At 47.6% G+C, this 14,833-nt stretch overlaps 1 long non-coding RNA gene across 1 annotated transcript in view; it reads right to left on the bottom strand.

Annotated features, from left to right (window-relative positions):
- Window positions 1-14,833, bottom strand: part of LOC120407426 — a 32,272-nt gene extending 17,439 nt beyond the window's left edge. Inside the window, exons 1-3 of the long non-coding RNA XR_005599953.1 lie at window positions 14,628-14,833; window positions 7,030-7,139; window positions 5,089-5,197 (exon numbers count right to left, since the gene is read on the bottom strand). This is a non-coding gene — a long non-coding RNA (uncharacterized LOC120407426). The remainder of the gene's footprint in view (window positions 1-5,088; window positions 5,198-7,029; window positions 7,140-14,627) is intronic.

Below are 14,833 nucleotides of genomic sequence, written 5' to 3'. Positions count from 1 at the left end.
AATGATGAGTGCAGAGAGCAAATTACCCTGAAAACAAATTAGTTTGTTCACACAATTATTTTCAATGAATGGTTTGCATCTCCTCTCATTTCAGTAATTGAAAAGCATGTTGCAATTTTGTGGATTATTTTCCCCCCACAGAGCAAATTCAAGAAAGCAGAAGCGGACTGATAACCACTCTTCTCTTCTGCCTTTGATCACTTCCCTTCTATTTGTCACTGTTTCTTCCAACTTTCTCAATATTTAGGAGCAGACATGCTGCTGAAGTTCTGTAGAAAAGAAGTGCTGCCACCTGTTTTTCAGTCTGTTTCAACAATGAATGTATTAGGCAACAGCTTAAGACTTTCATTACATGTGTGTGTGTGTATTTGTACAAGAGAAAACATTTTCCTTCCAACTGATGGATAGTATATTATTACTGTCACTTAGCGACATGTAACAGATTTGCAATCAATCATACAATACCTGTTAGTCCCATGAGTAAACATTAATGGTTCTTAAGTCAAGGGGCAGATTCTCTAACCCAGCCAAGTTCTGCTCAGACCAAAGTAGGGAACTGGTTGCTGCTCCATAATCCTCAGCCACCTGGCCCTGGAGCAAGTTAGAGCTGAACAAAAGGATCCTCATCTTACTCCACTGCCATAATATCCTTCAGGGTCATTTGAACAGTAGAGGATCGGGTGTAGCAGAACTCGGCACTCTCCCTGTCCTGAACACCTCCCCAGAATGCCCTGACACACAACCCTCTGCTCTCGTGCTAGAACTGGTAAGGCTCTGGGGGTGGCTGACACAGGAGGTAGCAGAGCTACTGCCTCCAGCTTCACATTGGTTAAGAGTTCCCCCTGTATGGGGGGAATTCTCCATTAGCTATTTCTGGGTGCCTTTTACACATGTAAGGACAAAATGGCCTTAGTGCACCAGAGAATCCAGCACTATAAGCAAAGCTATGGTATTAAATGTCATGTGAGGATAATTCACCTTGGCTACTGTAGGAAGAGTTAGTAAAAGAACTGGTGTTATTTGCACATATGCTTAAAGGAATCTATGTTATTCAGATCTTGTTTTTTCTGTTAGAAAGACAAATTACCAGGGTCCTACAAATTCAGGGACAGCTCTAGATCAAGGTTGTGAACAGCAAGCTAAGTTTACATGGTTTTCATTGTTCTAGATGGCATCTACTTATTTTAAACTCACATCCAACAAACAGCAGTACATCAAAGTGCACTACAGAACTTTTTAGATAATGGTGCTGGGTCCACATGACCTGTTAGTGCATGGCAAGCTAGTGCACAGTACCGTCACTCCTCAACTTGTCATGCACTAAGTTCTATGTCCATTTCATTCTTATCTTCTTGAATTCACTGTCCCCCCAACAACCTATTTTCCACCCCTTCCTCCCTTGCTGGTTACTTAGAAGGTCAAGGAATTCTGATCCATTTGCTGACCCCACTCCCACCGCATCACCTGCGACCAGACTATATGAGAGAAATTCCTACAAGACAAAAGCTGCAAAAAGCCTCACATGGCTCAGAGGCCACAGACTATACTGCTCCAACACTAGGCTAAAGCAGCTTAACGCCTTTGCCTTTTTTCCTTTTCCTGTACAAGTAAGCAGCCTTAAAAGCAGTTTGTGAATAACATCACACAGTACTAACCTGGGGAAAACCGCATCAGTCACGGTTCTTAATCATTATTGAAAATTACTTGACATCATAGGAGTGTGCACAATATTTTGTTTTAATATAAATGCACAGGATTTCTTTGAGTTAATTTTTTTTTAAATTACCCAGGACCAAACCCTCTGTTCTGTTCAATGCATGGATAAACAGGATTTATTCCAGATTGATCCACATGGGACAGAATTCTCCTGCCCCAGACCTCAGAACACAGTGGGAGGTATTCCCCAACTGTTACTGAATGCTCAGCAGCAGCTTTGCCCACCTAGTGGCAGGGAAAGGTGGAGTTTGGCCAGTGGAGTTGTGCATATGGTGCAAAAAAATTCCCAGCAGACAATGCCCAAGTGTCTCTGGAACTGTATGGCTACAGGTGTGATTAAGAGAGTATTTATTGGAACTGGCATAGCAACCTGAGATAGATTTATGCTGATATAAACAAACTTCTTAGTACTCCTTGTGTGATCAGCAAACAGTATTATGAAATCTGCTTAATAATTTCAGCCTGCATTGGCTTGTGCCTCCCTTTCAACTGGACAGAAGATAGAATAAGCTATCTTAGATGCATATATGTACCCATTATCGTAGTATCTGAGTGCCTCACAATCTAACACAGCTATTCTTCCAGCACCCTTGTGAGGCAGGGCACTGCTATTATCCTCATTTTACAAATGGGGAACTGAGGCACAGAGAGGCTAAGTGACTTGCCCAAGGTCACACAGCAAATCTGTGGCAGATCATGGAATTGAACCCAGCCTAATTATTTAGCTCTTCAATGTTAGCATTAAATTATCAACAGAAAGGGGATATCTGGGCACCTTCTGTCATTAATTTGTGTGTTATGCATGGTAAAGACTCCAAATACGCAGAGACAATGTTTTGGTAAAAATGTAAGTGACCCACTGTACTTATTCATGGTAGGGAAAGCCACTTTCAGCTCATAATGAAACTTTTCTAGTTGCACTGAAGATATAAATTGAGGCAATGTGAACTACATTATAAGTGCTCACATTATTCAGAGCACTGAACAGATCGGCTGGTCTTCAAATTAAGAACAACCATGCAGCCAATCTTTGTCAATTCAGATAGGGGGATTGGTTAGCTGTGAATAGTACAGTAGAGGTTTTTTCTGCTGCAGCAGCAGCATCCTAATTTGCTTTATTATCCAATTTTCTGAGCACCTTAATTAAACATCAGAAACCTTATATCATGTCCTGTGATGGGTTGGATCACAGAAACCCCGTGGGAGCTGCCACCTGATGTGCCAAGACTACTTCTACTCCTGCTTTACCTGCCAGCTCGGGACCCCAGCACCCTGTCTTGCTGAGCCAGACACACCCGTCTGCTCCGGGGTGAAAGTAACTTAAAGGACTCACCGGTACTCTGGAGTCCTGAGGAGGGGGAGGGGCCTCAATCAGAAGAGGTGGGACCTTTACATCCCAGGGCTTTTAAATCAGGATTTAAACGGCCAGGGCTTCAGCTGAAGCTGGAAGCACAGGGCCCTTTAAATCACCTCCAGAGCTATCAGCTGCAGAGGCGGCTGGGAGCCCTGGGGTTTGGGCAGGGGTGAAAGTAATTTACATTTCTTACTTGTATGGTCCAATCACAAGCAACCCACCTCTCCTACATACTTCATGGATCCCTCCCATTGCATGACATAGATATAGAAATTAAAGCTACTACTACTACTACCAGGGGCGGCTCTAGACCCCAGCGCGCCAAGCAGGCGCTTGGGGCGGCCGTTTCCCGGGGGGGCGGCATTTGGCTCCGGTTGAGCTCCCGCAGGCATGACTGCGGCGGGTCCCGTCTTCCCGCGGCTCCGGTTGAGCTCCCGCAGGCATGACTGCGGCAGGTCCGCTGGTCCCGGGCTCCGGTGGACCTGCCGCAGGCATGCCGGCAGGAGCTCAACCGGAGCCGCGGGAAGAGGGGACCTGCCGCGGGACCGGGGAAGGGCGGCGCAGCGCTCCGCGCTGCTTGGGGCAGCCTACTTTCTAGAGCCGCCCCTGACTACTACCAATACTGTCTGTAATATAACTTTAATATTGGACTAAGCTTGAAAAAGTGAAACTCACTGTCACATTTTTCTCTGTGTCCTCCCTCCTCCTCCAGCCAGGCAGCAGGCAGGGCTAGACTCCGTGCTTCCCCGCTGCCCCACCCCCAGCATTTTCTCTGTCAGCAATCCCCCGGGCTGAACTGCAGAGGGAACAGCTGAGTTTAAACTGTTTTTATGCAGGTGGCAGGTGTCCTGGGCAGGCTTCTCCCTCAGCCAGTCCCCCTGCTCCCTGCTGCAAGTTAGAGGAGAGCTGCTGCAGCCCCTGCTGAGTGCCAGGTAGTGGGAGGGAAAGCACAGAGCCTAGCCCCGTCTGCAACCTGGCTGGAGGAGGAGGGAGGAGAGAAACCAATGTGATAGTGAGTTTTCCCCTTCTACCTGCTTTTATTAGCTGTGGATTTAAGCTGTGCAACCAAATGCCTATTGTATTTTTTGTGTATTATAGTATTGGAGAGCCCCTCATCCAGGGGGCAGACAAGAACTGCCCCTGTCACACACACACACAGCCCCAACAACTGTGAGTGAAATTAACAAGATTGCCAGAAATGGCTCCTAATCCCATGGGCTGAACCATGCAGGGAATAGCTGAGTTTAAACTGTTTTTATGCAGGCAGCAGGCATCCTGGGCAGGCTTCTCCCTTGGCCAGTTCCCCTGCAAGCTACAAGGGAACGGCTGCAGCCTCTGCTGAGTGGGGGTGGGTGGGAGAGGAACACGGAGCCTAACCACATCTGCTGTCTGGCAGGAGGAGGAGAGGGAGAGAAACAACAAACAAATGTGACAGTGAGTTTTCCCTTTCCATGCTTCTATTAGCTCTGAGTTTAAGCGGTTTGTTATGCAGCCAAAAGAGGTGAAAGTAAGCCAGCACTGAATGCTCCACTTTCTTGCCCTTACGCTACTGCACCTTTTCTTACCGGTACGCCGTACCGGCCCGTACCAGCTTACTTTCACCTCTGCGTCTGCTCCAACAAAGATCCAGGGTCTGAATTACTTGCCCCAAAGCTCCAGGCTTCACTGAAAGTATCTAACAAAAGTGTTCTTGTCTTTAACACCCAGATGCCCAACTCCCATTGGGGTCTAAACCCAAATAAATCTGTTTTACCCTGTATAAAGCTTATACAAGGTAAACTCATAAATTGTTGGTCCTCTCTAACACTGATAGAGAGACATGCACAGCTGTTTGCCTCCCAAGTATTAATACATACTCTAGGTCAATTAATTAGTAAAAAGTGATTTTATTAAATACGGAATGTAGGATTTAAGTGGTTCCAAGTAGTAACAGACAGAACAAAGCAAGTCACCAAGCAAAATAAACTAAAACATGCAAATCGATGTCTAATCAAACTGAATACAGATAAGATCCTCACCAGTTCCAGAATGCTCCCTTTTACAGACTCATCTCCTTTTAGTCTGGGTCCAGCAATCGCTCACACCCCTTGCAGTCACTGCCCTTTGTTCTGGTTTCTTTCATGTATCCTGGGGGGTGGAGATGTTCTCTCTTTAGCCAGCTTGAAGACAAAATGGAGGGGTCTCCCACAGGCTTAAATAGATTTTCTCTTGTGTGTGGAGACCCCCTCCTCACTCCTATGCAAAGTCCAGCTAAAAAATGGAGTTTTGGAGGCACATGGGTAAGTCACATGTCCATGCATTGGCTGAGTTCCTTACCAGCCAAGCCACATTCCTGGGAAAGCCCAAATGTGGATTGGTGTCTCCAAATTCATTGTTGGCTTAAGTGTTTCCAGATTGGGCACTTACTGAGAATAGTCTTTTCTCAGGAAGCTGAACAACCGCTTCACTACAGCCTACTTAGAATCAAACAAGTATACAGCCAATATTCATAACTTAAAATACAAAAATGATACATGCATACAAATAGGATTAATAGATTCAGTAGATCATAACCTTTACAGAGATATGTTACATGGCATATGTAGTATAAAACACATTCTAGTTATGTTATATATATATATATATATACACACACACACACACACACACATTCATGTGCCTATTTCCATAAAGCTTTATGGGAGGTACCGTCACAATGTCCTCAAGCTTTGTCACCATCCTAGCCAAACAACAGACACAAAGCAAAAGAATGCAGTGCAACTAGCAGAAAAGAGGGTCCATGAAAGAGCGCATTTGCTATATTTGGTTACTCCTGAAACAGGATTGCAATGGAAGATGAAGCATAGAATCAACGCTTAGTATACTGAAAAGAGAACGGAACTAAAGATGAATGCTTTAAAAAGACTCCAAAGAAACACTGTCACTTTCCTACTTCTCTAGTGAATAGTCTCCTACCTTAGACAGTCTAGCACCTCACTGAGTACAGCGGTGACTCCCTGAGAGACAGTGTTCAGAAAGCCACTAACCTCTGCTGGTGTCTACAGACTTTTCTTAGCTATAAAAAGGACCAAAACCAGAAGACACTGTTCTGGTAAGTGCTCCTAACCATTTGGTCTCAGTAACTGTCCTTCCCTATGGTATAGAAATATGGAAGTACAATCTTCACTTGACTTGCATAACCCAATATACTACTTTTTAATGAACAACCAAATTGCAAATACACTGGGTGAAAAGTTAGTAAATTCTTTTCAGCTGCTTTTACATACCCTGCTTATGGAGATGTTTGTATGAACATTGAGAACTTAATTTTCAATTACAACAAGGCCCATTTACACCACTCTGGCAGTATACATTTCATCATGCTTTCTTTAATGCCCCTTTCCACTGCCAGAATGGACATAAAGGGGTCTTAGTGTAACTAAAAATCAGGCCCCAAAAATGTGCTTTGAAGTCCATTTGCTCCAGCTGCTTATTCCCAATTAGAGGTCTCTCCCCATTCCCCTGTCTTTGCGGCTCCATTGCAGTCATTAGTGAAATATCCTGCTGAAAGATAGTCAGATCTATATAAACAAATAAAAAGGGCCTATTAAAAAAAAGCAGTTATTATACATCGCATCTGATGAGCCATCATCCAGTCTCTCTCTCTCGCTCCCTCTTTCCCCCCCCCCCCCAAAAAAACTTTTGGAGTTACTTTCAGTGTTAATAAAAGTGAGGGAATAATACCATTGGCTTATACTGCTTAAGGGAGGCAGATATCTTGCAATCTTTCCTATATCCCTCTGTCAGCGCAGCTCAATCCTGCTGTACAACACCCTATTATGTCAGCCATCATATTTCACAAACTAGCAGTTTCATCTGTAATTTTGTCCAATCAATGGTTTAAAAAAAATCAGAATTGAGACTACTAGAAGTGTTGAGCTCTGACAGCTGACTTTGACTCCATCATTTGTGTAATTTACCTGTTATTCTCCAACTGGGAAAGCCATCATTTGTCTCGTTTCTCCAAATGAAAGCTTTGATTGTGTTACATTTTCCTCCAGTAGCTGCTGTTTCATTTTTCATGTAAATCCTGTAATGCACAACAGGAGAACTTTCAGAATCTCAACTGTTTTGAAGCTAAACACCATCATTGTTGTTCAATGACCCCTTTTTTCTCCATGCTAGTTATCAGCAGGCTTTTCCACAGGAACGAACATAGCCAATTATCTGCTAGCTTGCAGAGTGGGGGTTGAAACAAGATTTGTATTGTTCAAAATACTGTTAAGTTTGTTTGGCACATCTGTACTTCAGGGGGAAAAAAACGTTACTCACCTTCTCGTAACTGTTGTTCTTTGAGATGTGTTGCTCATATCCATTCCAATTAGGTGTGCGTGCGCTGCACGCACAGTCATCAGAAAGTTTTTCCCTTAGCAGCTCCCATCAGGTTGGCTGTGGAGCCCTCTAGAGTGGCACCTTCATGGGGCTGAATATATGACCCTGCCGAGCCAGCCCCTCCTCAGTTCCTTCTTGCTGGCTACTCCGACAGAGGGGTAGGAAGGTGGGTTTTGGAATGGATATGAGCAACACATCTCGAAGAACAAGAGTTATGAGAAGGTGAGTAACTGTTGTTTCTTCTTCGAGTGATTGCTCATGTCAATTCCAATTAGGTGACTCCCAAGCCCTACCTAGGCGATAGGGTTGGAGTTATGGAATCGCTGACTGGAGCACTGCTCTGCCAAATGCTGCATCATTTCTAATGTGCTGGATGATGGCATAATGAGAGGTGAACGTATGCATCGAGGACCACGTTGCTGCCCTGCACAGCTCTTGTATCAGGACCTGGGCCAGGAATGCCACCGACAAAGCCTATGCCCTTGTGGAGTGTGCTGTAAGGGACGGGGCTGAAACTTTGGCTAGCTAGTAGCACGTCTGGATGGAGGACGTGATCCATGGTGAGATTCTCTGAGATGAGACCGGGAGCCCTTTCATCCGGTCCGCAATTGCTATGAAGGAGCTGGTTCGACTTCCTGAATGGCTTTGTGTGCTCGATGTAAAAGGCTAGCACCCGCTGAATATCCAATGAGTGGAGCCTCTGTTCTCAGATATTAGCGAGCCACGCTTGGAGGGGTCTGAGCCTCATTCTGGCATGCTGGACCACGTAAGCACAGGCTGCCATGTGGCCAAGGAGACTCAGGCATCCCCTTGCTGTAGTGGTCTGGTACCACCTGAGGCCTTGAATAATGTCTATCATGGCTTGGAAGCAGGCGTCTGGCAGAAAGTTCTTGCCGCGTATCGAGTCCAACACTGCACCGATGAACTCTGTTCTTTGGGTTGGTAACAAAGTCGACTTGTTCACATTGAGGAGGAGGCCCAGGTTCTTGAAAGTGGATCTGACCAATCAGACTTGAGACTCCACCTGTTCCCTGGAGCATCCCCTGAGCATCCTTTGGAGGAAGGCTGCTACGACCGACATTCCCTTGGTGAACACTCAGGGGGCTGTTGACAGGCTGAAGGGCAGGATCGTCAACTGATAATGATTGTGGTCAACAACAAACCTGAGGAATCGTCTGTGTGCAGGCTGTATAGCTGTGTGAAAGTACGTGGCTTTCATGTCGAGGGCGGCATACCCATCTCCTGGATCCAGAGAAGGGATAATAGCACTCAGGGAGACCATGCAGAACTTCATCTTTTCCATGAACTTCTTGAGTCCACACAGGTTTAGAATTGGTCTGAGACCCCCCTTGGCTTTGGGGATTAGGAAATAATGGGAATACAATCCCTTGCCCTTGAGGAACCTCCTCCACTGCTCCTATGGCAAGGAGCACCTCCACCTTGTGGATAAGGAGTTGCTTATGAGAAGGGTCCCTGAAGAGGGATGGGGAAAGGGAGTGGGAGGGAGGGGGAAGCAGAACTGGAGAGAATATCCCACTTCTACCGTGTAAAGAACCCAGCAGTCTGATGCTGTTTGGGACCAAGTACGGTAGAAATGGGATAGACGATTCAAGAAACAAGGGGAAGGATCCGGTGTCATGGCAGGTGCACCGTCCTTGGTTGCACCTTCAAAAAGCCTGTTTTGAGCCCCAAGATGGCTTGGAAGGGCCCTGGCCCTGCTCTGGCAGGGGATGGGAAGGCTTGCGCCTGCCATTTCTACCCCTCCTCCCGTAGAAGTCCTGCCTTGGCTGGGGAGGATATGCAGGGCTGTCCTTAGGCATATGCAGCATACACGGCTCCGTAGGGCACCTGAAAATTTGGGGCACCCCTGGGTCTTAGTGTCCACCTTCTCGCCTCTTCCTATCCCTGTTCTGACCCTTCCTGCAGGCTCCCACCACAGCTGGCTGCTGCAGCCTGGTGAGTCTTCCTCCAGAGGGGATCTAATACTTAAGAGTGAAAAAGCCTTCCAGCCTGCCAGACCTATTAGCACAACATTGAAACTGTTAAAGAGCCATTCAAGTGGTAGTGAAGTAATTTAACAGGCATTTGCCAACCCCCAGGTATATACTGTCGGTTTCTGAATTTACTGACAAAAACAGTTGTGCATTACTATAACATTTACTCAGAACATGTTAGTCTACAGGACCTTAGTTTAAAATTTGCTTTAAAAATATTTCATTAGTGTGTTGCTGAAGATTATAAAATCACATCTCTAAAAAATCCTTGCATAGATTTTTAGATGCACAATCTGAATATTCATCTTTAGCCTTAAATGCTTGGATCGTCAGACATATAGTTTTTTAAATAAATCCTTCAAAAGACCACTCTTATCTAAAATATACATGGGAACCCGGGCCGCCTTCAGGCATAGGGGCACCAGTTTAATAATACTGCATAGTGCCCCATAAATCCTAAGGATGGCCCTGAGGATAGGGGCATTGGTGCTGTTTTTGCTGCTTTAAATGTTTGTGTTGGGTTACCAAGGTGTGCATGCCCAACAATTTCATGATCGCCCTGGAGTCTTTTAGGCTGTGCAGCCTGGAGTCAGTTGTTCCAAGAACAGGCCTGCTCTGGGTTTGCTGCACTTCCGGGGGCACCCCGGATGCCTGTAATGCTTAGCCCTTCCTCATGGCTATCCCAGAGGAAAGGGTGTGTGCAGCTGAATCCACAGCATCCAGGGAGGTCTGGGAAAAGAGGTCCATGCCACTGCCTTTCCTTCATTGACTATAGCTGCAAATTTGGCTCTGGAGTCCGATGGAACCAGCTCCTTAAATGTCAACATGGAGGCCCAAGAGTTTAAGTTATATCTCCTGAGGATAGCTTGCTGGTTAGCTATCGCCAGTTGCACGCCTCCCGTTGAGTAGACCTACCGAAAAGGTCCATCTGTTTTGACTCCTTTGGTTTGGGTGTCGGTCCCTGCTGCCCCTGTCTCTCCTTCTTGTTAACCATGGTCATGACTAAGGAGCAGGGCTGTGGGTGGGAGAAGAGCTATTCATACCCTTTAGAGGGTATGAAGTACTTCCGCTCACTCCTTTAGCGGTAGGCAGGATAGATGCAGGCGTCTGCCATAGAGTCTTAATGTTGCTCTGGACCATTTTTATCAGTGGCAGAGCTACCCTAGATGGCCCCTCTGGTGCCAAGATGTCCTCCATGGGGTTCTCAGGTTCAACCACCTCTTCTGCCTGCAACCCCATGTTGAGGGGAATCCTGCGTAGCAGGTCTTGGTGGGTGTTGTGGTCGATCGAGGGTGGGGGTGTCCCTGAGGCCGAAGCCCCTTCCACCTCCTTGTCTAGCTCTCTCATTCTCTCCTGTCTGGTGCCGAGAACCTCGGTGCCGACCGTTATCGCAGTGGCAGTGGCCTGGATACTTGTGCTGGCATCGTCTCAGAGCCCCGAGGCATAGGTCAGTCTCTGGGCGGTGGGGGCGCTCAACTTTCAGGGGCCACTGACCGGAAGCCCCTGGAAAAAGATCCCTGGGCTTGGTGGTAAGACCAGGGGGTCCAAAAGGGCCACCACACAGGTGGCTGCCACTGGAGGTGCTAAGGCACCACACCTGCAACACGTCGGTGCCTGTCTGACCTGTGCCAGCTACATCGCGAGTATAGGGATTCCACATCTGAGTCTGACGAAGCAAACCTCGACTGTGAGAACCACAGTGGTGCCTGTGGGTATAGTGACAGGGATCGGTGCCAAGCGTCAGTGTGGGGGATCGGTGCCAAGGATCCAGTGCTGGAGATCAGTGCTGAGGAGCAGATGCGGGAGACCGGTGCCACTCAGTCGGTGCCAGATCCTGGTGCCGCTCCACCCTTGATGTCAAAAAGGGTGATCGCCACCCTGTTGGTGTCGGGGAGCCTTGCTGGGAACCCAGTGCCGGCGAATAGTGCCGTGGTGCAGGAGATTGGGAGCGGTGTCACGGGGAGCGGTACCAAACTAGGGAAGGTAACCGCCTCATCATGGCCAGCTTGCCTCTAGATGGTGCCAGTCGTTGCAGCACCGGAGGCTTGTCTCTGACTGCCAGGGGCTGAGGAGCCATCATGGCAATCAGATCCCTGGCAGCTTCAAAAGTTTCTGGGGCGGAGGGAAGCTCCAACTCCTCCACCTGGGACTGCCTTTCAGGAGTGTTGCTGGGCGCCTCACTCGACGGTTCCCTTAACAGGACTGAACTCAACAGTGCTGACTCCTGCCCTTCTGGCGCTAAGAGTTCCTGCATAGAACATAAGAACAGCTATACTGGGTCAGACCAATGGTCCATCTAGCCCAGTATCCTGTCTTCTGACTGTAGCCAATGCTAGGTACCCAGGAGGAATGAACAGAACAGGTAATCATCCAGTAAGCCATCCCCTATCGCCCACTCCCAGCTTCTGGCAAACAGAGGCTAGGGACACCATCCCTGTCCATTATATCTAATAGCCATTGATGGACCTATTCTCCATGAATGTACCTAGTTCTTTTTTGAACCCTGTTATAGTCTTGGACTTCCTAGTATCCTTTGGCAAGGAGTTCCACAGGTTGACTGTGTTGTGTGAAAAAATACTTCCTTTTGTTTGTTTTAAAACTGCTTCCTATTAATTTCATTTGGTGACCCCTAGTTTGTGTGTTATCAGGAGTAAATAATACTTCCTTATTTACTTTCTTCACATCAGTCATAATTTTATAGACCTCTATCATATCCCCCCTCCCCTTAGTTATCTTTTTTCCAAGCTGAAAAGTCCCAGTCTTATTAATCTCTCTTTATATGGCAACTGTTCCATACCCCTAATTATTTTTATTGCCCTTTTCTGAATCCTTTCCAATTCTGATATTTCTTTTTTGAGATGGGGCGACCACATCTGCATGCAGTATTCAAGATGTGGGTGTACCATGGATTTGTATAGAGGCAATATGATATTTTCTGTCTTATTATCTATCCCTTTCTTAATGATTCCCAACCTTCTGTTTGCTTTTTTGACTGCCGCTTCACATTGAGTGGATGTTTTCAGAGAACTATCCGCAATGACTCCAAGATCTCTTTCTTGAGTGGTAACAGCTAATTTAGACCCCATCATTTTATATGTATGGTTAGGATTATGTTTTCCAGTGTGCATTACTTTGCCTTTATCAGCATTGAATTTCATCTACCATTTTGTTGCCTAGTCACCCAGGTTTGAGAGATCCTTTTGTAGCTCTTCGCGGTCTGCCTGGGACTTAACTATCTTGAGCAGTTTTGTATCATCTACAAATGTCGCCACCTCACTGTTTACCCCCTTTTCCAGATCATTTATGAATATGTTGAATAGGACTGGGCCCAGTAGAGACCCCTGGGGGACACCACTATTTACCTCTCTCCATTCTGAAAACTGACCATTTATTCCTACCCTTTGTTGCCTATCTTTTAACCAGTTAGCAGTCCATGAGATGACCTTCTCTCTTACCCCATGACTGCTTATTTTGCTTAAGAGCCTTTGGTGAGGGACCTTGTCAAAGGCTTTCTGAAAATCTAAATACATTGTATCCACTGGATCACTCTTGTCCACCTGCTTGTTGACCCCTCAAAGAATTCTAGTAGATTGGTGAGCCATGATTTCCCTTTACAAAAACCATGTTGACTCTTCCCCAAGAAATTATGTTCATCTACGTGTTTGACAATTTTGTTCTTTACTATAGTTTCAACCAGTTTGCCCGGTACTGAAGTCAGGCTTACCGGCCTGTAATTGCCGGGGTCACCTCTGGAGCTCTTTTAAAAAACCTGGTGTCACATTAGTTATCCTGCCGGCACCGCTGTCTTCGGCACAGGGGAGTGACCCCTATCAGTCTTCCTGTGCTGCTTGCCACTGGGGAGTGGGAGCCGTGCTGGGTTGTCTCCACAGCCCGCAGTGCCAGGGAGTGTCGGTGCCGAGGGTCTCTTAGGCCAGAGTCCTTCCATGGCGCTGTGTCGCATACGGAGGTTGGGGTGCTCCTCACGGAAACCCTTGGTGCCAGGTCCTGATTGTCCGCAGCAGGGTGGGGGCGAAGAGCAAACTCCATAAAGAGCTGTTCAGGACATAAGTCTCAATCTTTCTTAGTCCTGGGGCGGAATGCCTTATGGATCCTGCACATCTCTGTCTGGTGCGTCTCCCCCAGAGACTTTAGGCATGAGTCATAGGGGTTGCCTGTTGGCATAGGCTTACTGCAGGATCTGCAGGGCTTAAACCCTTGGGACCGAAGCTGAGAACCCAGGGGAAGAGATTGGGGGGTAACCCCAGCCACAATACCTTATCTACAAACTACAATTATATACACAAGCTATAACTAACTACAAACTAACAACTACTATATACGCTAAGGGAAGCACTTGCTACGCAAGCGACTGCAGTTTCAATGACCGTCACTGGCGATAAGAAGGAACTGAGGAGGGGCTGGGTTGGCAGGGTCATATATTCAGCCCCATGAAGGTGTCACTTCTGGGGGCTCCCAGCTGACCCAGCGGGAGCTGCTAAGGGAAAAACTTTCTGACAACTGTGCACACAACGCGCACACACCTAATTGGAATCAACATGAGCAATCACTCAAAGAGGAACCCGTGTGTAGATTTGAAGGCATTATTTGCCAGCCAAGCAGCCTATTTACAGTGCTGGTGTTAATGTGTTATAGTGACATGACAACAAAGCATTCAGCAGGTATGACATTAGTTAGACACAGGGGTGAGCTGGATAGTATTCTGCCGTGTACAAGGGTTAGCCGGCGCTCGACCCTCTCTGGGGCGGCGGGGAGCCACACCGGCTCACTAACGGCAGTTAACGTTTGGGGGAATTAATCTGTCCGCGGGGTCTCCCTCGGCAGCCCTTGCGGTAACTAAGATACGCACCATAAGCCCAGGCCCTGGGTCAGGGTGGGCAACAATGAATCAGGTGCTCAGGCCCTCAGACAGGGCTGAGCAGTAGTAGTAGTAGATGCAAGCCTCCAAAGGCCTGGGAGAGGGGGAGACTGCCACCCGCGACGTGGGTGGCAGGGGGACACAGGACCTCCCACTTCACTGCGTCCCAGCCCAGGGCCCTAGCAGCAGCAGGAGACCTGCTGCTTAGTCAGTGGGGATCCTGGCCGCAACACACTGATATGGGCTCTGGCAGTGCTGCAACCAGACTAGGGTCGGCTGCACCCAGGCTACTTCCTAACTCCCCCTCGGTTAGTACCTGGGTCTGGGTGTTGTCCTCTGGGGGGTCCAGCACCACAGGTTCCTCGGGGTAGTGGGCGAGCAGCAGGCCTGGCAACTCCTCCGGGTAGCAGGCGCAGGGCAGGTCCGGCAACTCCTCTGGGTAGCGGACGCAGGTCAGGTCAGGCCAGTCCTGGCCTGCAGCTTGGGCCGTGGGGGTTTCCCAGTCGCGGGCTAGACTGAAGA

Source organism: Mauremys reevesii, linkage group 6, assembly GCF_016161935.1.
Source record: "Mauremys reevesii isolate NIE-2019 linkage group 6, ASM1616193v1, whole genome shotgun sequence".
Classification (NCBI taxonomy): Eukaryota; Metazoa; Chordata; order Testudines; family Geoemydidae; genus Mauremys; species Mauremys reevesii.
Note: the sequence above shows the minus strand (reverse complement) of the source record. Positions and strands in the feature narration are given on the sequence as shown.